This window comes from Spermophilus citellus, assembly GCF_964194105.1.
Source record: "Spermophilus citellus genome assembly, chromosome: 14".
Lineage (NCBI taxonomy): Eukaryota > Metazoa > Chordata > Mammalia > Rodentia > Sciuridae > Spermophilus > Spermophilus citellus.
In genome coordinates this window covers 84,665,508-84,693,035 of record NC_138194.1, presented here as the reverse complement: position 1 = coordinate 84,693,035, position 27,528 = coordinate 84,665,508, and positions in this window count along the sequence as shown.

Sequence of the window (27,528 nt, the reverse complement as noted above, 5' to 3'; positions counted from 1 at the left end):
TAAGAACTGATAATGGAAATCAAATCATAAGCGATGATAATATAATAATAGCCAATTTTTAAGTATGTGCAAGGCACTGTGTACAGTGTTTTAATAATATCTCATCTAAGAAAAGAAAGAAAGGAATTGCTGAAATCTATAAAGCATGTATTATATTATTCCAGTTATTAAATGGTTCTGGATATCAAGATGAAGGGACAATTAAAGGTGAGCTACAATGGCTTTGCAATGTGTTAACTTGGCTTGGGGGAATATGTCCCCAAATTCTCTTTCTTGTATATTTCAGGTTAGAGTAAGTCATAATGGAGATTCTTATTAGAGGTTTGGAGGGTAGAAGTAAAGCATCAATCATTTGTTGTTCATATATGTTGTTGGTGATCTATGGTTCCTCTTGTTGTCATGAGAGAGTGGCTGGGCCTACAACCGTTCACCTACCTCTGGATCCTCCAACTTTGTATTGGTCACCCTATGGAGGTGGAATGGACCCCACACACCTAAAATGTGGTTCAAATATTGAGACTGATTACACCACACTGGTACCAAGAGGGTGCTCACATAATGGGGTTTTCAGGGAGAGCAAGGCAGGCTCTCAGGCAGGTTGGACAATGGTTTGAGAGAAAGCAGGGCAAAGAGATTGGCTTGGGTGGCTAGAGGGTGGGGCTGTGGTGATGGTCCTCACACAGGAAGGGGCTTACATGGGTTGAACTTCCTGCTAACAGAGGAAGGATCATCCAGGCTTTCTTATCAGCCTGCTCAATGTGGGACAGAAGGGAGGAGGGGAGCAAGGTCTTGTAAGCTTTTAGTCAACAACAAAAATGAAGTCAATCTCTTCATTACAAGCTTTCTGATTCTTTCACTAAATGTTTGGTCCATGACAAGGAATGTTGGCTTTTGTAGAGCATGCACCAAGATCAGAAACGGTAAGAAATGACACCAGCTTCAATTATTCTTGTGAACTTTTGCTCATGCTTGAGGACGACAGCTTGATCTTGATCTTACTCTCACCCACTTACATACATCTTCCCTTCAGGGCTGCTGTCAGTGTGAACTTCAACCACTAATGACAGATGCAAAGACAGCAGCTTTATGGAAAGATTTCAGTTTACTCCCACCACTGCACATAGCCAAATCCCTGAAACAAGACATGTTTGTATGTACATGTTTGCACACACAGATACACACACACACACACACACACACACACATATTAGTAAATCTTCTCCAATTAAACTCTAGCTGACATAGGAACCTAAAATCTTTCTTGTTTGGGAAATGGGAACATTGTTCAAGAAAGGTTTGACAACTCTTCTCTGACCATATGATATTTTCATTCAGTATGTGGAATGGATCTCAGTGGACCATTAATTAATTATGACCTGTTCTATTAGGCATTTAAGACGCTTGGTTCTACTTTTGTCCCCTCTGATACAGCCAAACTGGGCTGCTGACATCTCCATGTCTAGACTTCCACATTCCACATAATGGTTTGGGAAGAAAGTCAAGGTCTCAGCCAGTGTCTCGCCAAATGAAAGACCCTAGCTAATCTTACCCTGGTAGCCTCAATTTCCTTATTTGTACAGTGGTATGTTTGGTCCCTTTGGGTAATTATCTACTTCTACCAACCTAATTTTAAAAAGTGTGGAAGATTATGTGTGCAAATGGTGAGGTTTTCTGTGTTTTGTTTTTATAGTTCTAAGGATCAAAACCAGGGCCTCCTACATGGTAGTCAAGTGCTAAGCTACTGATCCACATTCCCAGTCCTAAGATTTTTCTCAAAGAAAGATCTTATACATTAAGAACACCTTAATAACTACATTTATTATAAACCAATTCTCTAGGCACTCATTATGAAGTATATTTTCTAACTTTTAGATCATAGGATCTGTGTCAATCATGATATATATGTATAGAATAATTTCTTCCTTTCATTTTTCTCTCACTTCCCCTATTTAACATATTGAATGCCATAGTGATTTCCTATAATGCCCAATTCGTGCCAAGTGAAGATTTTTCATACTTGCAGGCAGGATTTAAAAGTGCCAGCATTTAAAAGCTTAAGTTCTTATCAAGGCAAATGATTATAGTCATTTGTGTAATTCTTGTTGACAGTTTTCTTTAACTTTGGTCTCCAAGTCATAAAAATTAATGTCTATAATTTGCTTTATGGTCCCATTGAGAGGGACAGCAAAAGAACAAGGAAAAATACCTGCTCTGTAAGAGTCTAGCCAGAATTTTTCTCTTGCATGAAAATTCAGAATAAAATTTAATGCTAAGAGGCAAAGAAGAGGAAATGGAGGGGAAAAAAAAAAACATCAAACAACTGTACCAGGGGAGAAATATAAACTCTATGGAAGACAGGTCTGCTAATAAAAAGATAGAGTACTAAATTATTATGACTCTAAACTTAGCTAAATGATTGTAGTCATTTCTCAACTCCTGTTTACCAAGTCAAATTAGAAAAATAAACTTGCACAATAAGAATAACAGAGATGCTGCAAAAGAAGTATTGGCAAAATTCAGGTGAGTAGTGCGTAGAGTAAAAATGAACATAAACATTTAGTCTGCATGATATGCATCCTAACATAATAAGAAAATTAACAAGCATCCTTGAATTGCCTGTAATTGTCTTTAAACAAAGCACTCTAGACCTGTACCACAAGATTAGAGGAAAACAGATGCAGTATCATTCCACCAGTCAGGTAAGCATGGCTGCGCCAGCTATTGTAATTCAGAGACTCTACCTTAACAATATAATGAAACGAGAATAGTAACATGAGAAATCCTTAAATTGTTAGAATACAATGGAATCATGTGCAAAAGGTAAGATGGGCTTATAAAGAAAATATCACATTAGACTGAAGTCATAGATTTTTGCCAACAAATTAGAAAATCAATGGCTGAAGGAAATGAAGTGAATGTTTCATAATTGGCCTTTGGTGAAGCTTGTGACAAAATCTCATAAAATTTTATTTGTTAAATTGGTTTGAATTGGCTCAGAGATGAATATAGTCACCGAGACTGAAAATTGGTTGCCCTGTTGAAGGAATATGCCTGTAAGGCTCAGACAAGGATGAGTATTTATATGTTTCAAGGCTCCCAGATTGTCCTTCTTCCTTTCAAGGTCTTGATGAAAATGAGGGTAGAGTTACAGATTCAAGCACTACCCATATGAAGGCATTAAGTTCTATATTTAGTTTTAGCCAAGCAAAGGGTACACCATGCATTTGAAGAACGCAAAGGTAAGAAGAAATTAAGAAACAGGGTAAAATAAAGTATTTCGGATATGTAAGTACAAAATGTTGGCTGTTTCTGATAGTATCTATCTAAAAAAATGTACATTGGGTTTTTTGGGTTTTGTTTTGTTTTGTTTGTTTTTGTTTGGGTTTTTTTTTTTTTTTGGTTTGTTTGTTTTTGTTTTTGCTTAACTCTGATCTGTATAAAAAGAAACAAACAAACAATAACAACAACAACAACAACAACAAAACAACGCCACCAAAACCCTGGGGTATAACATAATCCCTTAAAGAACTTAAACCTTGAATGATTCCACCTCTTTTACTATCCAGTTAATGATACTATCCTCTCTCCTGATAATCAGTAGGGAAAGAATTGTTGGGAAGCTTCCCAAAGAGGCTTTTTTTGTGTGTTGGTGTGACAATTATGGTGAGAGCTCTATTCACACAAACCAGGTGAAAACTAGAGCCTAGAAGTTTCTCTTCTCTCATCTGGCAGGTGAGGGAGATATTTTATTGGCAGGATCCCAGAATTTACTGGGACTCAAAAGCAATGAACAAATAACAGGAGTTAGAGGGATGGCTAAAAACTAAGTCACTAATTTGATACAGAAGGTAGGAGAGACCAGGGAAATAGCTAAGCAAAGTGGCAAGAGGGAGACTTGACCTGACTCTCAAAAAATGAGCAGGAGACCATCTAGGATCCATGGAATAAAAGGAGAAATACTGATCCAAAGTTAAAGATTGCTGTTCTCTCTGGAGGAGAATGTAAGTTTGCCTTATATGATACTTCCAATAACATGAAGATGATACTGGCCAAGGGAAGGCAGGCTTGTTGCCTGTTTTAAAGGATTAGGGCTCTCAAAACTCAATGACACAAACTCACTGTGTTTGCAGCTCCACCTTTGAGTGGAAACACACAGGTGTCTCCTCCCTGAGACTTGGAGGGAGCAGAGAGAAAATAATATAAATTTGCATATGATGTACTTGCTGAGCCATATATAATAGCGTCTTTTGTCCCTTTCCTCAGAGTCTTCTGCCAGCATCCATAAAAAGGTGACAGGCTAACTTTGTCTGCATGCATAGTAAAATCTCATCCCATTCATAGCTCTTGACATATTCTCACTTTCTTTTTTTTTTTTAATTAGTTACACATGACAGTACAATGATCTTGACATATCATACATTTGAATCAGATGGGGTATAATTTCTCATTTTTCTGAGTGTACAGTTGCAGAATCATATTGGTCATACAGTCACATATATATACAGCAATAATACTCTCAGTTTCTGAACTCTTGTTACACTGGCTATTTACATTCCTCAGCAGTGTCAATCTCCTGGTCATTTACTCATGCCCCCTTCCTTCTAGAGTGTTCCTCTGCTCTGCTTGACAAGTTAATACTTGCTCATCCTTCAGATCTCAATTCAAGCATGACTTCTCAAGGAAGCCTTCTATCATATCTCCCCCAACAAGCATAAAGTCCCCAACCATATTGTACTTCTAGCTTACATCAGTCAGAGTGAAGTGGGATAATAAACAGAAATGTTTCATGTACAAAATTCAAGATGCCCTGAAACATGCCTGATACAAAAAGTGATGAGTCTCTAAGTTGTAAAACAAAGTGCTAGATTCATATTTATGAAGAGATCAAGCTTGCTATGATCAAGCTTGGTCCATCCTACTTTTATCTAGATAAATTAATTTAGAAAAAGATACACTGATTTGACAGGAATTGGCAGATATAGAGAATATGGGATATTTTCCTACCCTGCTCTTTCCCTTCCCCTCCATCTCTGGACAGGTGAAAAGTCCCCCGTAGACATTTTCATAGAGATCAGTACTGTTTAAATAGAAGAAATTACCAGCTTGCTCCCTGGCAACTCTCATGAGGTTTTGAGAATACCTTATATGTATTCCCTGAAAACAAAGAAAAGATGAATACCTGAACCTGATTCTTCAGGAAAAATCTGGAGATGAGAAGTTAGCTGGAGCTTTCTCTGGGTACAAACAAGAAGAGAAGTCAGCAGTGGCATAAGTTTGGATACCTAGAATTTAGAAGGGCAAAGATGTGCAATATCTATCCCAGGGTCAAGTGGATGTGGTTGAAGTTAGCCAGGCTAGAATCCTATCCACAGGGCTTTCTGCCAACCATGAGAAACCAGGAGGGGGCTTCAAGAAAACAGATGCTAGGAAAGAATGATAAGACACATGCTGTCTAATACTAGGCAGAGGGGATTAGAAAGGAAAGCAAGGAGCATAAAGGGCATCTCCTTTACTTACAACTAGCCTGAAGATTGTAACTAAGGAGAGACTAAAATTTTGCTTGAGATTGGTATGGACATCTTAATATCTGAAAACAGGCCTTTTAAAGCCTAAATGTTATATGGTATTATGGTTTATGGATACTAAAGCAAGAAAATGAAGTTAAGTCAAATAGATTAGAAAGATCTAAAATTAATCATCCCTATTTGCATATGACATAACTGTCTGCATCAAAAATTCCAAGGAATACACACACACAACAAACTCCTAAAACTAACAATGAGTTCAGCAAAGTTGCAAGATATAAGATCTCATAAAGAAATTATTCATATATCAATACACTTACAATGAAAATGTGGAAACTGAAATTAATAATGCAATATCATTTACAAATGCTCCAGTAAAAATTAAATTCTTAGGCTTTACTTTAAAAATGTTTAGAATATGCATGCTAGAAATTACAAAATTATGATGAAAGAAATAATCACCAAAATAAAGAAACATACCATGTTCATGGATTGGAAGACCCAACATAGTCCAGATATCCATTCTTCCAAAATTGACCTGAAAGCATAGTATAATTTCTATCAGAACCTCATAAGTTATTTTTTTGTAGACATGGACAAATATTGTAAAACTTATAAGGCAAGATATAGAACAAATAAAACAACCTTGACAAAGAATTATACTCTGGGAAGACTTGTTCAAGCTGACATTAAGGCTTAGCCATAGCCACAGTAATCTAGACAGTGTGGTATAAGCAGCACAGCCTCAAAGCAATGAAATAGAATGGAAATCCCAGAAACAGATTGACACAAATATGCTCAACTGACTGTTGGCAAAGATGCAAAAACAATTCAACAGAGGGAGGATAATTCTTTTAACAAATGTAGTCAGAGCAATCAATAGATCAATCAATCAATTTCAACCTACATCTCACATTTTTTGTATAAAAAAAACTAAAAATGGATCATTGAGTTAATGGTCAAAAGTAAAATTTAAAACTATTAGAAGAAAAATTACAAAAAAAGAAGAAAAATCATTTAGGGCTAGGACAGAATTCTTAGACTGACAACAAAAGCATAATTCCTAAAAAAGAAAAATGGATAAGTTAGAGCTTATCAAAATATTTCAAAAGTTTTTCTCTAAGAAAGTCCAGAATATGTAAAGACAAGTTACAGAATGGTAAAAAATATTTGCATGCTGTGTGTCTATCAAAACTCATATCTAGGACACATAAACTCTTAAAACTTAACATTAAACAAAAAATCTGAATGGAACATTGTCAAAAGACATGCTTTAGAAATTTCAAGGAAGAGGATATACAGATATCAAATACGCATTTGAAAGACATTCAACATCATTACAGATCAGAAACATGCAAACTAAGACACAATGAGATATTATTATACATCTATCATAACAGTTACAATTAAAAATATTGACAGTAATAAATGCTAGTAAAATGAAACCAAATCACTCATTCTTTGGCACATAAGAGTGTAATATCAGATAGTCACCTTATAATCTGTATGAATTTTTTTAAAAAACTAAGCATGCATTTACCATATAATCCAGCAATCACACTCTTGAACATTTATCTCAGGAAAATGAAAATTATGTTCACACAAGAAAAGCACACAAATATTAATCCTTAAAGTACACAAATATTAATACTTTCATTTTTAATGGAGAAACTTGGATAGGGGTTCTATATTTTCAATAAGTACATGGTTCAACAATCTGAGGGACATCCAAACCACGGAATGCTGCTCATCAATAAAAAGGAAAGAACTAAACAGGCAACAATCTAAATGAATCTTCATACAATGATGCTAAGTGGAAAAAAAAGACAACAGAAAAAGATTTTATATTGTATAATTCCAATTTTATAACAGTTTTGAAATGACAAAATTTATTAGAAATGAAAAACAGATCAGTGGTTTCCAGGAGTCAGGGATGGGATGAGAAGAGGTGAAAGAGGTAGATATTATAACCTGAATGGTCCCTTGGGGTGACACAACTCTTCAGTATCTTAAAATAGCAGTGGATAAATGAACCTACACATGTGATAGAGTTACATAGAAATAAATACATGCATACACACATTAACACAAGTAAGACTGGAATTAACTAATAAGATCAGTGGATCTTACTAATGTCAATATCCTGGTTGTGATAGTAGTTTTGTAAAATGCTACCATTGGGGAAAATTGGGCATGAACTCTCTCTGTATTGTTTCTTATTACTCTGTAAATCTAATATCATGTCCATAAATATTTCAAATAAAAATTATGAGAAATGCCAAAGATACCTTCTTTGAAAATGAGAGCAATTTACCCAAGTGTGTTTAAAGGAAAAAAAAAAACAGAAAAAGATGAATCGCTTCCTATTTTATGCCATATCAAACCCAACAAGTTTTATATAAAGTTGCTACTTTACATAATTTCACACTTATTTTTATGTAGTTTGATGCCTATTGTCTTCATTGTTCTAGAAGCTTCTTATGGCAGGATCTTGTCTGGTTTGCTCACTATTTTATCCATAGGTCTTGATATCTAAGATCAGAGGATCAAATGTCATTCAAAGAGTTAGTAAAGGAAGTTTTATGAGATCATGCTCTTAGAAATAGAAATTTACAATACAGAATATACCATGTTAAACAAGGAAAGTCATGAGACAACAGTGAAGCAAGTGTGCCCAGAATGACTAGGTTCATTTTCCTCCTCTTCCACTTGTTTGATAGGTGATCAGACAAGTTAAATGGCCCTCCAACCCTCAATTACTTCAGAAGCAGCGTGGAGGTAACGGCATCTATCCCAGGAGGGTCCCTGTGAGAACTGAGAGAGGTAAAGCACAGTACTTAGAACTTAGTGGGCACTCAATAAGGCCTGCTGCTTCCTCTCCCAAATTCAATATTATCACTATCAACACTCATGTATCAAGACCAGCTGGTCCCAGCAAAGGAGACCTGGTCAGAGGCTTTCAAAATAGAGAAAGAGGTTTTTATCAAGTCTTGGTGGTGAACCTATGCCATATGTGCATTTTTCCAATTGAGAAATAAAATGAATTATGTAATTGAATAATTTTAAAACATTATATTTATCAAAAAATATACCTGGGCCATAAAATACACCTCAATGAATTTCAAAGAATAGAAATTTTTAAAAGTGTACTTTCATTCCATAATGAAATTAAATATAATATAGCATATAGTACAATGAAAGAAAGATCTACACCTAATAACTTAAGGTTAGAAAACTAGAAAAATAAGAAATGCAAGCCCAAAGCAAACAGAAGAAAAATAATTAAAAGCAGAAAAAAGGAAGTTGAAAACAGAAAGACAATGGAGAACATTAATAAAATGGAATGTTCCGTCTTTGAAAGCAATAAAATTGATAAGCATTTAGCCAGGTGAAGCAGAAAAAAAGGAAGAAGACACAAGTTTACTAATGTCAGAAATTAAAGGATTATCACTATTAATGCCAAGAAAATGGAAAGATTACTACCTTTAAAATAAATGTAAAATAATATTTGATAACTTAGATGAAATGGATCAATTCCTTGAAAAAATACAAAGTACTAAAACATACAATGAGGAAATAGAGAATCTGAATAGGCCTCTATCTATTAAATAAATGAATAAGTTGCAAAAGAAAGAAAAGAAGGGGGTGAAGAAGGGAGGAAGAAAGGAAGGAAGGAAGGAAGGAAGGAAGGAAGGAAGGAAGGGAGGGAGGGAGGGAGGGAGGAAGGAAAGAAGGAAGGAAGGAAAAAAGGAAGGAAGGAAGAAGGAAAGAAGGAAGGAAGAAGGAAAGAAGGAAGGAAAAACCTAGCCCAGATGGTTTCACTGGAGAATTCTATCAGACATGTAATGTAGATATGATAAAGGTTCTCCACATTCTCTTTCAGAATATAAATAAGTTGGATGGAACACCTCGTGTTCTTGGCAATAGTAGTGAAATCTCTCTTTAATTTCTTACATTTGTAAATTGTGTATCTTTTCACTTTTTTTTTCTGCTATGAGGCCAATGTTACTCCAACATGAAGACCAGATAAAGGTATTATGAAAAAGGAAAACACAAACCCATAGCATGTGCATTTTCAAGAAAGAAATAAAACTGCAATTATTTTCAGATAACATGACTGTCTATGTAGAGAATCCAAAAGAAGCTACAGAAAGATTTCTGGAACTGATGAGCAAATTTTTCAAGGTCCCAGTATATGAGTTGCTATACAAAGTCAACTGTTTTCCTATATCTCAGGAGTCAATAGTCTGAATTTAAAACCATTCAAAAATAAATAAATAAAATTTTAAAATTTTAATATCATTTACAATAGCACCAAAAATATAAAATATTTAGCTGTAAACTTAAATATAGTAGGCCAATATGTGGGGAATTATAACAAATTTTTTCTTAAAGAATATGAATGTAGTATGCTGCTTCACTTTTCTGTACTTTACCAACTTATTTTCTCAGCTTCCTTTTCTCTTTTGTTCGTATTTTAATTTCAAATGTTGTCCATTTATTCTTTGAAATATTTCATAAAATTTTCATGAAAATGTAGGCTATTTGTAGAATCAACCATTCCTACTTTTATGCTCTATTAAGTCCAGAGTATATTTCTATTATGGCACAAAACCACTGAAATACATTTAGCTGTGTACATTGGGTCCTATGTATACAAGGACTTTATTATTTCATAAAGACATATTTTCAATATCTTAATCTATAAATTTTATTTTTATTTTTTAATTGATTAAAATTGTATATAGTCATGGTGTTCAACATGATGTTTTGAAATTTGTATACATCGTGAAATGATTAAATCAAGCCAATTATACATGCATTGCCTCACATAATTGTCATTTTTTTTTCTTTGTAGTGAGAACATTCAAACTCCATTCTCAACACTTTTCAGGTACTATATGTTACTTTATTATTTACTATATTCACCATGATTTACAATAGATCTTTTGAACTTATTCTTCCTAACAGAAATTTTGTATCAAAACTTTTCCACCCTTTGCTAGCACCTCCAAAATCCTTCCTTCAACTGTTTCTTTTACCCTGTTTTACCATTCTACTCTCTATTTCCAGGAATTTGACATTTTTAGATTCCACATATATATGGGATCATGTGACATTTGTCTTTCTGTGCCTGGTTTATTTCATCTAGCATAGTGTCCTCCGGATTTATCCATATTTTTGCAAATTATGGGATATGAGTAGCATTCTAGAAATTATGGCATTTGCCAATTAATGGATGAAACTGGAAACTATAATGCTAAGTGAAATAAGCCAATCCCCAAAATCCAAAAGCAGAATGTTCTCTCTGATATGCAGATGTTGAAACACAATAAGGGCAGGGGGAGAACAGAAGTACTTTGGATTAGACAAAGGAGAATAAAGGGAAGGGAAGGGGTGGGAATAGGAAATATAGCAGAATAAATTGAACATAACTTTCCTTTGTTCATGACCAGTGTAACTCCACCTCATGTACAACCACAAGAATGGGAAGTTATATTCCATGTGCGTATAATATGTCAAAATACATTGTCCTGACATATATAACTAAAAAGAACAAATAATTTTTAAAAGGAACATAGCAGAAGAAAAACTATGAGTAGCATTCTATTGTGCATATGTGCCACTTTTTTTATATGTTCATCTTTTGATGGATGCTTAGGTTGGTTCTCTAACTTAGTCATTGTGAATAGGCCTATGACAAGCAAGGGCATGCAGATATCTCCTCAGCACACTTATTTCCTTTCCTTTGGGTAGATACTCTGTATTGGGACAGCTGGATACTATAGTAGTTCTGTTTTTAAGTTTTCTTTCTTTTTTTTTAAAGAAACACTGTTTTTTATAACAACTGCACAAATTTATATTCCCACTAATAGTGTACAATTGTGGAGAGTGGTGACAGTGACTGGGAGATCAGTGTCTGAAATTGGGGTCCCTGATGACTTCATGGCTGAGGCATACTTGGTGACTGGGAAAATTACTGTGCAAAGGCATAGGATGCCTGGTTGCTATGGAGATGTCCTTCATGCTAGAGTTTTATCAGCTTCGACCTTATTCTCAGGCACTGCAGTTCCTGGGAATGAAGGAACTTCCTTGCTAAGATAACCACAATATTTCACCAGTTCTGCTGCTCCTGAATCTGCCTGTGAATTAGTGACTTTAAACAATAAACTTTCTTGAGAGCTGCACAATGCTTCTAACATTGCACACTGCAACTGTAAAATGGAACTGAGGAAATAACTGCATACTGTTGCTAACTGTAAACTTTCATGAATACAAAGAATAATGCTCCCGTAGTCTTTAATCTGAGTTAGAGACATATATAATAAAGATTGCTGGTTTAAATCTTTAGGCCTGATTTTCCATTAGAAAGCAGAGCTCCATTCAACCCCAGCTGTTTTATCTTCAAGATTTGACTCTTATTTCTTCCAATCTCCCATCACCCCTCACTGGAACCTGCTAGCTTGGCCTTGCTGGTCGAAGCATACAATGGTCTTCTTTTTTTCCCCAAGACTTCCTCAACAACACTTATTGCAATATTGTAAAAACACTCTTGAAAAGATTTACACAGAATTACAAAATTCTGGTGAAAGATGTGGAAGGAAATTTTAAATAAATAGATAGCTATTGTATGTTTATGAATTGGAAAACTCAGTATTATAAAAATTACTGTACCTCAATAATCAATTTGTAGATTCAGTGAAATCCATATCAGAGTCAAAGCAAGCTATTTTATGGATCTTGGCAAACTTATTCTAAGGTTTATATAGAAATACAAAAGACCTATAACAACCAACACAATGTTGAAGAATGAAGAACTCACACAAGTTTACTTTAAGATTTTTCTGTAAAATTACAATGTGGTATTCACTGAAGAACAGATTCATAAATCGATGTAGGAAAATAGTTCAGAAATAGATTCAAACACAGTCAACTGTTATCTGAAAAAGGAGCACATGCAATGCAAGGAAGGAAAATACATTCCCTTCAGCAAAGGATGGAAGGGAAATTGAATGCCCACACACAAATAGACACAAAAGACCCAAGACATCAACCTTACGCTATTCACAAAATTAACTCAAAAGGAATCATACACCTCCATGTTATAAATAAAATACAAAATAAAAAACTATAAAACTTCTAGAAAAGGACGAAGTGTACAATCTACTTGAGCTTGTGATTAGTGGTGAGTTTTTAGAAAGAAATAATGCTAGAAGAAAATTCATGAAAAAAAATGACATGTTGGACTTTAATATCTGTGGAAGACATTGAAATAAATAGACAAACTACAGAGGAGGAGAAAATGTTGGTTAAAATATTTATCTGATAATGGACTTGTATCCAAAATACACAAAAAAATTATTAAAACCCCCAAATAAGAAAATAAGCTTTTTTAAATGGGTAAAAATATTTGACTAGACATCCCCCCAAAGAAAATATACAGAAAGAAAGAAAACAATAAAAAGATTCTCAATATCACTTTTATCAGAAAATTGCAAATTAAAACCTTTGTAAACTTATAGCAGAAAAACCTGAAAAACGATATTGTAGCCAGGCAATCAGGATGAACATGATAGCATAGTGATAATATGTACTTTTACCAGATTCTAATAATGAGAAAAACATCAAATAAGTCCCTAATGAGAAACATTCTACAAAATACATAACCAATAATTCTCAAAACTGTCTAGGCCGTCAAAAATAAGGACTCTGAGAAAATGTTACAGCCAAGAGAAATCTGAAGAGACACAACAATTAAATGTCATGTTGAATGCTGGATGGGCTCTTGGAACAAGTCAAATGAGCATTAGGTAAAAATTGAGGAAATCTGAATGAGGTATTAGCTTTAGAAAACAATAACTCATTGACCTTATAATTGCAGCAAATATAGCATATTAATGTTTAATGTTAATAATAGGGAAAACTGGGCTTGCAGTATGTGAGAATTCTCTTCTACCTTCTTCACAAAATTTCTGTAAATTTAAAACTGCTTTTAAATGTTTTTGAAAGGCTTGTTTAATGAGGTCTCAGTTTTGCAGGATGGAAAATTCTAGAAGCGTGTTTTAGCACAATGTGAGTATACTTCACATTACTTAATTGTATACTTTGGAGTTTTTACAAGATGGCAGAATAGAGAAGGTTGCTTTCCTGGCGGCTCCATGGCATAAAACCAAGAAAGCAGGCAGCTTCTCAGCAAGATGGATTAAAAAAAAAGGGGGGGGGCGGGGATTTGGAGGCCTTTACTGGGATTTAATAGTGGACATTCAAAGCAGATCAGGGACTCAGGATGTTGACTGTAATAAAATAAGGAAGAAATCCCCAGGGCCACTGCCACTGCCACTTCAGGAGGCACCAGCCAGAGCAGTTCCTCTGCCAGCAAAGTGGAGGGATAAGGGAATTAAAGAAACCCCAATTTTTAGGAGGCCTGATGTGTGTCTGGGCACAGAGAGACCAGAGATCAAAGACACTGCCCAACTAAACTGAAAGCCATGCTGCACAATATCTTTGTACAGGAAAGAAGCTGCATCTCTCCCAGCTGCCTGCAGAGGACAGAGAAAGGAACCAACTATTTTGCAGCTACAGTGCAGGGCCAGGAAGCTGGGGGAGCAGATTCTTGGCAAACCCGAGTTTGGCCTGAAATACAGGCCTGGCAAACCCACACTGCATGATGTAGAGTGTGCCTAAATGACCAGGAGAAAATCAAGGCGCTGGGCGTGGTGGCGCACACCTGTAATCCCAGCAACTCTGGAGGCTGAGGAAGAAGGATTGCAAGCCAGCCTTAGCAACTTAGGCAGTAAGCAACTTAGGCAGTAAGCAACTCGGTGAGACCCTGTCTCTAAATAAAATATAAAAAAGGACTGAGAATATGGTTCAGGGGTTGAGCGCTCCTGGGTTCAATCCCCAGTACCCAAAATCATCATCATCATCACCATCATAATCATCATCATCATCATTAAAATCAAATGCAGAGAAGGGTTTACACTGGAATTACTGGTTGTGGAATCCCACCTGCATCCCTTCATCCTCCTCCAATCCAGCCACTTGCAGGATCAGCTGGAAGAGATGCACCTGGCTGGGGATTCAAAAGGGCTGGGGATGGGAGGGGTTGAGTTTGGAGACTGAACCCAAGAGACCAGGAAATGTGGGGTCCATAGATGATGGACCAGACTAAGAATGGCTCCTCCAGCACAGGAGTGGACCCAGGGGAGATCCCTGCAGTGCAGTCTTCCAGCTTGGATGAGCAAGCTGCCGGGCCCTGGAGATGCACTGAGTTAGTATCTTCAGACCAATTGGCATTCAGCAAAAAAACCTGGAGCATACATAAACCTAAACCCCACCTGCAGGAGGTCCCCCTACAGAATTTCCTCTCACACCCCAGCAATCCCACCCTTCAGGCCACCCCACCTAACACTGCTAAAAAGGGAAGCCAAGAGTCTTTTGAACCAATGGAAACAGTTCTTTAACTTTTCATCAAGATCTTCTTTTTTTAAATTTTTTTTCCTCTGATTAATTGTGACCTGAATGGTTCATGAACACTTATTCATATTCATTTTTCTCTCATTTCTAGCATTTTTGAAGCCAGGTATTTTTCAAAGATCAGTATTTCATAAATCAGTATCAGTATTTCATAGATCAGGATGTTTAATTATTTGGGGTTGGTTTTGTATTCCTTTTTTTAATTTTTAAAATTTTTTACTTTATATATTTTTTTCTCTTGCTTTATCTGTTTCCCTTGCTTCTCTTTCTCTCTTTTCTTCTGCTGATAGCCAATCTCTTTTTCCTCTCTTTCACTCTTCCTTTATTTTTTTTTTACTTTGATTTTTCTCTCTTCCTCCCTCATAATCATCATATTCCCATCACTTGTATTCTCTCCCTGGCAACCATTCAAAATTGTAAACACTTTTGCAAACTTACTCTTATTACTGTTATTACTGTTCACATCATTTCTGTTTACTCTGACAATTAACATTGTAGATGTCATAGCAGGAATTATTTGGCTTAATGCTGTATATTGTCATTAATAACAACTAATGTTTTTGTCTCTCCCTAAGTGGTGAGGTACTGAAATGTATACTTAAAAATGATTAAGATGATAGACATTATGTAATTGTACTATAATTAAAAATTTTACAATATCTTTAAAAAGCTTAATTTCACTTATTATGAATGTAGTTTCCAAAGTGGAATGTTATGTATGTGTGTGCTAAGCATTGCACAAAAATTCTTCAACTGAATCCTCAGAACAACTTAGTCAAATAAATAATTATTTTGTCTCCCATGTTGAAGGAGGCAAATAGAAAGCTCAGAGCTGAAGCCAATGCTGCTAAGTGTTTCTAATCTCCAAAGCAATATGACCAAAAGTCCATATTCACAGCTACTTTGTTATATTTGCAAATGTCACATGCAGTGGTTCACAACTTCACCACAGTAAAACAACATAAAATAAACACCCAAGAATTAAAAAAAAAAAATGGATAGCCTAGGTCCACCCACACCAGCCTGTGTGGGACCCAGGCTAATAGTAAGCCTGGGTCCATCCTTCCACCTAGCAGGGCAGACAATCTCCAGAAGCCAGCCCCTAACATAGGACCGCACCTTCCGACTAGCAGACTACCACGGGAACCAGGCCCAGCCCAGATCCACCCACACCAACTTGTGTAGGACCCGGGTCCAGGGTAGGTCTGAGTCCCCCCACACCTGGGAGCCTAAGCCTAACCCACTTCCATCTTGGGACACGGCAGTCATTGCTATTGTCTTCCCCATGCAGTAGCCCCTAACTTTTTGACAATAGACATGGCCTAGAAGCAGCTGCACCTCAGAGCTGGCATCCCAAAGAGAGTATGAGGCCCACCCTTTCAGCCCTATCTCTGAAAGGCATTGCTTCCATCTTGGGGCACCTTAACTATTATCTTGAGTTACCTCACTATTTCCGCCACCACCTTTAGATGCAGTAGCATATATTGAGGGATACCAGCAGGGTCTGGAAGCCCAACATCAAGATAAGGTACAGACAATCTGCATCGGTACTACAAGAACATAGGGAATAAACTATAATATCTCAGATGCACACTGCAAGAAAGGAAGACACATAGACAACATGAAAAAAACAAGGGAGGAAAGTGCCCCAAACAAACCAGGATACTATAATAACAAAACCCATGGACAGCGCAGTTGATGAAATGTCAGAGAAGAAGTTCAGAAGGTTCATAATTAAAATGATCTGTGAATTAAAGAATGACCTAAATGAGCAAATGCAGGCAAAAATTAATCACTCTAACAAAGAGATAAGAGAGCAAATACTGGTAGCAAAAGAATACTTCAAGAGAGAGAGACTCTGAAAGAAAACCAGTAAGAAATCCTTGAAATGAAGGATACAATAAACCAAATAAAAAAACTCAATAGAAAGCATAACCAACAGACTAGATCACATGGAAGAAAGAACATCAGATAATGAAGACCAAATATGCAATCTGGAAAGTAAAGTTAATCACACAGTGAAGATAGTAAGAAACCATGAACAGAACATACAGCATCAAAAGACCAAATCTAGGAGTTACTCAGATAGAGGAAAGCACAGAGTTTCAAACCAAAGGAATGCACAATGTCTTCAATGAGATAATATCAGAAAATTTCCCAAGCATGAAGAACAAATTGGAAAACCAAATACAAGAGGCTTACAGGACACAAAATGTACAAAACTACAACATATCTACACCAAGGCACATTATAATGAAAATGCCTAGCATTCAGAATAAGGATAGAATCTTTATAGCCACAAAGAGAGAGGATTCAGATCACATATGGGAGAGACCTATTTGTATCTCAGCAGATTTTTCAACCCAAACCCTCAAATTCAGGAGATATACCAAGCTCTGAAAGAAAATAGATGCCAACCAAGAATCTTAAATCCAGCAAAACTAAGCTTTAGATTTGATGATGAAATAAAAACCTTCCATGACAAACAAAAATTCAAAGAATTTACAACTAGAATGCCTGTGCATAGGATATCCTCAGCAAAATATTCCAAGAAGAGGAAATGAAAAACAATGATGACAATCAGAAGAGGGAGGTATTACACTAAAAGAAAATCTATTCAGAGAAGAAACCAAGTCACATTAAATACCAAAAATAAACAAAAATGGCTGGGAATACAAATCATGTCTCAATAATAACCTTGAATGTTAATAGCCTAAACTCACCAATCAAAAGACATAGACTAGCAGATTGGATGAAAAAAAAAAAAAAAGACACAACAATATGCTACGTCCAGGAGGCTCGTCTAATAGGAAAAGACAACCACAGAATGAAGGTGAAGGGTTGGGAAAAATCATACCACTCACATAGACTGCGGAAGCAAGCAGAGGTCTCCATCCTCACATCAAATAAAGTAGACTTCAGGCTAAAGTCAATCATAAAGCATAAAGAAGGACACTACATATTGCTCAAGTGAACCATACACCAACAAGACTTAACAATTATAAATATATATGCCCCAAACAATGGAGCATCTACGTTCATCAAACAAACTCTTCTCAAGTTCAAGAGTCAAATAGACCATAACACAATAACCTGGGTGACTTTAGCACACCTCTTTCATCACTAGATAGATCTTCCAAACAAAAGCTGAATAAAGAAACTACAGAACACAATAATACAATCAATAACTTAGACTTAACTGACATATATAGAATATTGCATCCTTCAATGAGAGACTACACTTTCTTCTCAGCAGCACATGGATCCTTCTCTAAAATAGACTATATATTATGCCACAAAGCAAGTCTTAGCAAATATAAAGAGGTAGAGATACTACCCTGCATTCTATCATATCATAATGGAATGAAATTGGAAATCAATGATAAAATAAGAAATAAAAGTTACTCCAACACCTGGAGACTAAATAATATAGTACTGAATGAACAGTGGGTTGCAGAAGACATCAAAGAGGAGATTAAAAAAATTTTAGAAGTAAATGAGAACACAGACACAATATATCAAAATCTCTGGAACACTATGAAAGCACTTCTAAGAGGAAAGTTCATTGCATTGAGTTCATTCCTTAAAAGAAGAAAAAGTCAACAAATAAATGACTTAACATAACATCTCAAAGCCCTAGGAAAAGAAGAACAAATCAACACAAAAAGCAGAAGAAGGCAGGAAATAATTAAATTCAGAACTGGAATCAGTGAAATCAAACAAAAGAAACAATTGAAAAAATTGACAGAACAAAATGTTGATTATTTGAAAAAATAAATAAAACTGACAGACCCATAGCCATGCTAACGAAGAGAAGAAGAGGGAAAATTTAAATTACTAACATATGTGATGGAAAAGGAAATATCACCACAGACACTACAGAAATACAGAAGATAATTAGAAATTATTTTGAAAACTTGTACTTCAATAAAATAGAGAATATTGAAGGCATTGACAAATTTCTAGATCCATATAATTTGCCCAAATTTAATCAGGATGATATATAAAATTTAAACAGATCAATTTCAAGTGACAAAATAGAAGATGCCATCAAATCAAAAGTCTACCAAACAAGAAAAGCCCAGGACCGGATGGTTACACATCCGAGTTCTACAAGAACTTTAAGGAAGAACGAATGCCAATACTCTTCAATTTATTTCAGGAAATAGAAAAAGAGGCAGCACTTCCAAACTCATTCTATGAGGCCAATATCACCCTTATTCCAAAACCAGGCAAAGACACATCAAAAAAATAAAACTTTAGACTAATATCTCTAATGCAAAAATTCTCAATAAAATTCTGTCAAATTGAATACAAATACATATCAAAAAAATCATGCACTATGATCAAGTGCAATTCATCCCAGGGATGCAGGGCTGCTTCAACATATGAAAATCAAAAAATGTAATTCATAACATCAATAGACTTAAAGATAAGAGTCATATGATCATCTCAATAGATGCAGAAAAAGCATTTGACAAAATACAGCACCCCTTTATGTTCAAAACACTAGAAAAATTAGGGATAACAGGAACATAACTCAACATCATAAAGGCTATCTATACTAAGCCACAGGCCAACATCATTATAAATGGAGAAAAATTGAACATTCCCTCTAAAAACTGGAACAAGACAGGGATTCCCTCTTTCACCACTTTTATTTAACATATACTAGAAACTGGCCAAAGCAATTAGACAGACAAAAGAAATTAAAGGGATACACATAGGAAAAGAAGAACTCAAATTGGCACTATTTGCTGGTTACATGATTCTATACCTAGAAGACCCTAAAAGTTCCACCAGAAAACTTCTAGAACTAGTAAATGAATTCAGAAAAGTATCAGGATATAAAATCAACACCCATAAATCAAATGCATTTCTGAATATCAGTGACAAATCCTCAGAAAGGGAAATGAGGAGAACTACCCCACTTGCAATAGCCTCAAAAAACATAAAATACTTGGGAATCAACTTAATTAAAGAGGTGAAAAGTCTATATAATGGAAATTACAGAATCCTAAAGAAAGAAGTCAAAGAAGACCTTAAGAGATGGAAAGATCTACCTTGCTCTTGGATAGGCAGAATTAATATTATTGAAATGACCATACTACGAAAAGCACTATACAGATTTAATACAATTCTGATCAAAATCCCAATGATATTCCTTATACAAATAGAAAAAGCAGTCATGAAATTCATCTGGAAAAATAAAAGACCCAGAATAGATAGCTAAAGCAATCCTTAGCAGGAAGAGTGAAGCAAGTGGCATCACTATACCAGAACTTAAACTATCCTACGGAGTAATAGTAACAAAAACAACATAGTATTGGTACCAAGACAGACTGTAGACCAATGATACAGAGAACTAACTCACAGAGGTACAATTATATTATATTAGACAACCATGCCAAAAACATGCATTAGAGAAAAGATAGCCTCTTCAACAAATTGTGCTGGGAAAACTGGAAATCCATATGCAACAAAATGAAATTAAACCCATATCTCTCAACATGCACAAAACTTAACTCAAAATGGATCAAGGACCTAGGAATAAAACCAGAGACCCTACATCTAATAGAAGAAAAAGTAGGCCCTAATCTTCATCATGTGGGATTAGGCCCCAACTTCCTAAATTAGACTCTTTGGCACAAGAATTAAAATCAAGAATCAATAAGTGTGATGAACTCAAACTAAAAAGTTACTTCTCAGCAAAAGAAACAATCTGTGAGGTGAATAGGAGCAAATCTTTACCCCTCACATATCAGATAGAGCACTAATCTCTAGGGTATATATAAAGCTAAGCACACACACACACACAAAAACCAAATAACCCAAACAATAAATGGGCCAAGGACCTGAACAGACACTTCTAAGATGATATACAATCAATCAACAAATATATAAAAAAAATGTTCAACATTTCTAGCAATTAGAGAAAGGCAAATCAAAACTACTCTAAGATTGCATCTCACTCCAGTCAGAATGGCAGCTATTATTAATACAAACAACAATAATGTCAGGGAGGATGTGGGTAAAAAAGGTACACTCATACACTGCTGGTGGGACTGCAAATCAGTGCAGCCAATATGGAAAGCAGTACGGAGATTTCTTGAAAAATTGGGAATGGAACCACCATTTGACCCAGCTATCCCACTCCTCTGTCTATACCCAAAGGACTTAAAAACAGCATACTACAGGGACACAGCCACATCAATGTTTATAGCAGCATAATTCACAATAGCTAAACTGTGGAACCAATCTAGATGCCCTTCAATAGATGAGTGGATAAAAAAATGTGGCATATATACACAATGGAATATTACTCAGCAATAAAAGAGAATAAAATCATGGCATGTGCAGGTATATTGATGAAGTTAGAGAAGATAAGCCTAAGTGAAGTTATTCAGTCCCCAAAAAACATATGCCAAATGTTTTCTCTGATATAAGGAGGCTGATTCATAGTGGAGAAGAGAGGAGCATGGGAAGAAGATATGAACTCTAGATAGGGCTGAGGGGTGGGAATAGAAGGGAGGGTGCATGGGCTTAAAAATGGTGGTGGAATGGGATGAACATTATTATCCAAAGTACATGTATGTAAACAACCAGAGATATGAAAAATTGTGCTCTATATAGATTGTAATAAGAATTGTAATGTGTTCCATTGTCATATATAAATATAAAAAATAATTAAAAATGGATAAATGCTAAGCTAGCAGAGCAGCTAGCCACTTAAGCAAAATGGTTGTGAGTTCCATATATTACAGAAGCTTTTCATCATTTTATAGATCGATGGTACCCAGTTGTAATCCCATTACAACCAATCTTGGCTGCTGTGACGTAAACTATGCTCCTTGTCACGTCACTCATATTCATGTTATGAAAGCTGAAAGGGAAAAAATATGCTACGCTTTAGGGACCACAAAAATCCTAAAGGTAGTGCATTTCAACCAATGTTGCATTACTGTGAAGACTCCACCTTAAAATTAACCTTAAAATATACTTTCACAATCTCCACCTTAAAATTTGATTCTTTCTGAGACAGGGAGAGTCTTTAAACAAAGAAAAGAAGTAGCACCCCTACAAAACAGGTTAATACTTCACTTCCTTAAACAAGCATGTTGGTTACCTGTCCGCTGAACTAATAAGTGCCCTATATATGTCATGCATGGGCTAGGACAGATTGAAAAGCAATCTGACTGTTTGTGAAATCTCATGTTTCTTTCCTGGCACTCAAAAAAGGCAGAAAGCTCAGATGAGGCTACCCTAGATAATTCTTGGAAGTTAAGGTTGGAAACACTTGAGGAAAATATTTCAAACTATGTCTGATCTAAAAATCAGTACCAATGCTTCCTTTTAATATGGAAAATCATAAATGGATAGAACAGATCCCTATTTGGGATGGGGCAGACCATATGACTGGAACAAGGAAGATGCATAAATAATTTTGAGTATAAAAAAAATGAACACTTTTTTTTCTAACTTTGAAAGAGTTGGAGAATTCTAAGCCAGGGATCAAACTCTATGACTTTTTTCCCCATTAGATTTCACTAACTTTAGTTTCAAAGCCTTTGATAAAAGCAAGGCATAATTTCAGTTATTGGGGTTCAAATTTCAATATGGAGTTATTGGATCCACCTCATTACAATGTTATTTGAGTCTTCTCTATTCTTACCAGTGATTTGTCCTCAACTTTCCCAGCATTGAGAAGTATGTTAAAATCTCCTATTATTAGTGCATTTCTAGTTCACATCTTGTAGTCATTGCTTTCTGAAAGTTGTATGATTAGGTTAAAATATAGTAATTCCTACAGCTTTATGAAGCTATATTTTTTGCCTTTAATAACATAAAATATTCTTATTTATCTATTTTAATGATTTTGGTTCTGATTCTACTTTGCCTATATTAAGACTTCTGATTTATTTTAATTTGCAATTGCCTATTTTTAAAAAATTTAGCCTTTGAAATTAATTTTAGGCATGTCCCTTTTAAATGGTGTAGAGCAAGAATTTGCTTTATGGGGGATAAGTCTGATATTTCTCTTTTTTTCCTTTATAGTAAGTCAGCCAGTTTACATTTACATGTGTTAGTTTGTTCAATATGTTTGGTTTCTGTTTTTCATATTGTTTATGATATTTTTATTTAGTATATAAAGTTGTCCACTACCTGGTCTTCTTTTTTTCCTCCTTTCAATTTTAAACTATATACTAAAGTATTTAATAGTAAAATGATATAATGTTCAGAATTTACTTTAAAATATTTCAACCATAAAACATGGTGTTTGTGGGGGATACATAAAATAAATACAGCAAAATGTTGATGGTTATTGAAGAAACTGGATATTGGGTTCACTGTAGTTTCTACTTTTATGTATGTTAGGAAATTTTTATTTTTAAGTGGGTTGATTTTAAGCAGTTACAAAAAAAAAGAATTTCATCTTTTTAATCTGTTATACAAAGTTTGTGTGTTTTTTTATTTGCTTTCACAGTCAACCAAGTTATATCTTCATGAACATAGACCTGAAATAATTAAAATGTAAGAGCATCATAAAAAGAAGTGTTAGTCTCTAAATCAAATAAAGACCCTCTCTATTGCCTCAAGCTCTGTAGTAAATTATACATACTGTAAATGAGCACAGCTTCTTTTAAACTTACAAGAAACAATTTTGTCTTTGTGAGAGTTTTATAACTATATCCAAAAGCTTATAAAAAGACTGTCTTGATGTGGTTCCCATGGTGATAGGACATAATATATGTGTCCATTAAATTTGGAAATGTAATGAAGTGTAATAAAAATCTACTTCAGAAAAATACACTTCTCAGCATATTTTTATTAATTAAAATATTACATTGAGCATTTTTCATGTCTGCATGCCTGACAGCAAATAAAAGCTTTGCCACAGATTAACTGTGACTCTTGAGTTCCATCCAATATTAATTGGTACAAAATAGGAAAGGCATTCTGCAGAGAAAATATTTTGACTGGTGGCCCAGAGTGATTAATGGGTAAACAGTTATGCTTCCTGAACTATGCACATACCATTTCAAATGCCATCAGCAATACAGACTTTGACACATGGTTCCACAGGGACAGGAGCAGACCTGAAAGTGAATGTTTTTAGCTCTTGGGGAAGAAGAGAAGCTCCAGCTCAGTGATTCCCTGCCCTGGACATGCTGAGGGTATGTGACCATTTTGCCTGTGGAGGAGACATGGTGTTATAAAAGCAATTTAAGAAAGCCCTGTAAAAATTCAGCTAACAATAAAAGCAAAGATTACAAAAACCATCTCAGGACACCACTGGAACCACAGACGTTGTCAAAAATAATTTTTAAAAATTAAATTAAAAGATTTTAAAAGGAGTTTGTATCTGGAGGCAACCACAGGTAACAGTCAAATGATTCCCACATTCCACTTTGAGTAGTTGAAAATTCCAAGCACAAAGAGAGAAAAGAATCTTATCCTCGTGATGATCAGTCAGTCATCTTAAGGAGCAGAACACTCAAGTACCTTCTGTTGGAGCTCCTCTCTGTTGTCTGTCCTCCCAAGTTAAAAATATCTGAGTGACTTTGGCTTATTAGAATTCACCCAGAAAGCACTACTGGGGGAAAAGCTCAGAGCATCTGCCCGATTCCAAAATCAAAAAAAGCATGAATTCCCTCTCATGAATTAAATTAATCTGATAGATATTTTCTTTTTAAGTACCTGTGTCACACTGTAATGCAATGACTACAGGAATCTTTACTGACTTGGTGGTGGTTCCAACACTACGCCACACTGCAACCGCTACACCACCTGGAGCAGCTACTCAGATGAATGACTGATGAGCCAGACTCCCCAGGTCATAAACTCTCATCCCAAAATGTTGTTTTAGAAAATATTCTTATAGCATTCCCCATTACTTGACCACACCTCAGAACCTTAGTCACATTTTTGGAATTGTGGAAAATACCTAAAAAGACCACTGTCCCTACTTACATAATACCATGCTCAAAAATGAAAGGAAATTTCTGAGCATGATATTTATGTTGGACACAGTGAGGGAAGAATATCAATATTATATTATTTCTCCCCCACCCCTCCAGTTTGTATTATTTCTTGATGGTACAGATTTCCCTTGCTGTTTCAGTGGGGGAGGGAAAAAAAAAGCAATTAATGAATCCACAAGGGCTTGGAAATTTCCCAAAGCAAACTTTTCCCCTGCTGGCTCAGAAGCCTTTTTGGAAGCAAGGAACTTTAGGAGTGCACATATTTCAAGGCAAAAATAGAAACCAAGAAAAGGAAGTGAGGAAACTGAAGGATTTCCAAGTCTGGAGGCTTTGTGGGCATGGAGCTCAGCCATGGTGTGGCCAGATGCATAAGCACTCTTCTCTCACCCAAGTGGAGAGTGTCTTTACCAGAACACATCAGCAGATTTGGAGAGAGACTTCTAGTTGGACTTCCCTGATTTCTAACACATACACTCTAGGTTTGTCTATTCCAGAGTTTCTCAAGTGCTGCTCTAGCTCAGGTGCTTTGTCTCATACTGAAGCACTTACCAGACCATCTTTAACGGTCTTGATGTCCACACCCACCTCTCCACCAGACAGTGATCCCCTGGAAGGAGGAAAATGAATCTATTTTGAATATTCCCCTCTTAGTGAATACTTAACACAGGAATGTTGATTTCTATGGATGCACAAAATCTTAGTGGTCTTTTGTAAACTGTTACATAAATATACACAAGATACCATCAAATACATAGTGGTACATTTCATCTTTTGCACCTCTAGATCATGTTATCTGGATACAAGATGCATTAAGTTGCATTTTTTTTTCTCTAGGCCTTTTTGAACATCTAAAATACCACTGAGACATTAAGTGTGAATATGGTAAAAGAGAATATATATATTGAGTCACAATCTCTATTTGTACCCATTTATTCACTGAATAATTTTGAGCAACTATGAAGCAGTAGACTTTATCCTAGGCATGGATAAGGAATAGTAAACAAAACAGAAATTCTTTTTAATCTGTGGAGCTTATTTCTACTATCTGTGGGGAAAGACAATAAATTAGTACATCAGTAAAAGTACCCAAATAATCTTAGGTTGTAATAAGTGATTATAAAGAAAATAAATGCATCATGTGAATGAGTCACTAGAAAGAGGGAGAAGCTACATGAATGGTGAAGAGGGAAGTCCTCTTTGCGAGGTGACTTTAATCAGCATGAATCTACAAGAGTGAAGAGAAAAAAAGGAATGTCCAATGAGGCAAAGTGGGCTGGGGTGAAATCATGAAGGGTTATGTAGAAGATACAGGTGTTGATATTTTACTGCAGTGTCATGAGAATCCATTGACCTATTACTAGCAAGGGGACTATAAAATCTTATTTTTAGGAAAGACCCCTCTGGTTGTTGGGTAGGCAATGGAATGTGGTCTGCCAAGAGATGAAATGGAATATTCTTCAAGGCTGAACTACATTACCCCAGAAACTCTCTATGGGGAGTGATTTTTGCCTACCAAAGGACATTTAGTAACATCTGGAAACATTTTTGGTGGTCATAAATAGGGAGAGGGAGGCTACTGGCATCCAGTGGGCAGAGGCCCTAGTTGCAGTTCAACATCCTGCAACACTCATCCATTCAATGATGCAGAGAAAACTTAATGAACTCCTCTCAGATCTGCTGTTTGACTTCCAGGCTACATGATGGGATCAACAGAACATAAAAGTTATATGAATTCTAAGATGTATGTGTTCGTGGGAAGCAAAAATGCAAACTTATGGGGGAAAAAGAGCAAACAAGAGGAAACTATAAAGCTAGATTCAAGTCCCCCCACACACACACATGGATTCATCCACTCTAGTGTCAGCTTTTGTACCCAAGGCAAAGATGCTTTTCTCTAGAGACCAGCTAAATTCCCTTTAATTTTATATTGCATGAAAATCCACACAGATGGAGAATCTGTAAGCTATTTATTATTTTACTTTAATTAAACAGCTTTCCATTTTGATTACATTGTATTAACACTTAGAAATCCCCAAGGAATGGCATGCCTTGTCCTTGGAGGAGCCTTCCTTTCCATAAATTGATAATTCGCCTTTGGAAATGCGAAGCTGTTCTTTTTAAGGACATCTTGACTTTTTCTACTTCTGTCTAGAAAGATCAGTGATATTATTTCACAAAGGGCAGTACTATCCATATTGATCGAAGCGAAACTGGGGTTTCCTCGTGAAGGACTGATGTGTCAGGATTCCCCAGCAAATTATTGTGCTCAGCCTCAGAGAAGATTCCACGCTCAAAGGGAGCCCCTGGGATGCTATTATTATGCTTTGAAGGACATTTTACTTTCATTGACCATCTGCCTTGCTTAATGTACTCCAACTGAATGTGCACACCTGCACTGAGGGTGTTGATCAAGGAAAGCAGTGAGCACAGAGCCATTCTAAAAACCCCAAGACCTTTGCCCATGGACCAAAGTGGAACTGAGATCTTCAAAAGAAGACCTATTGGGGCTGGGGCTGGGGCTGGGGCTGGGGCTCAGCGGTAGA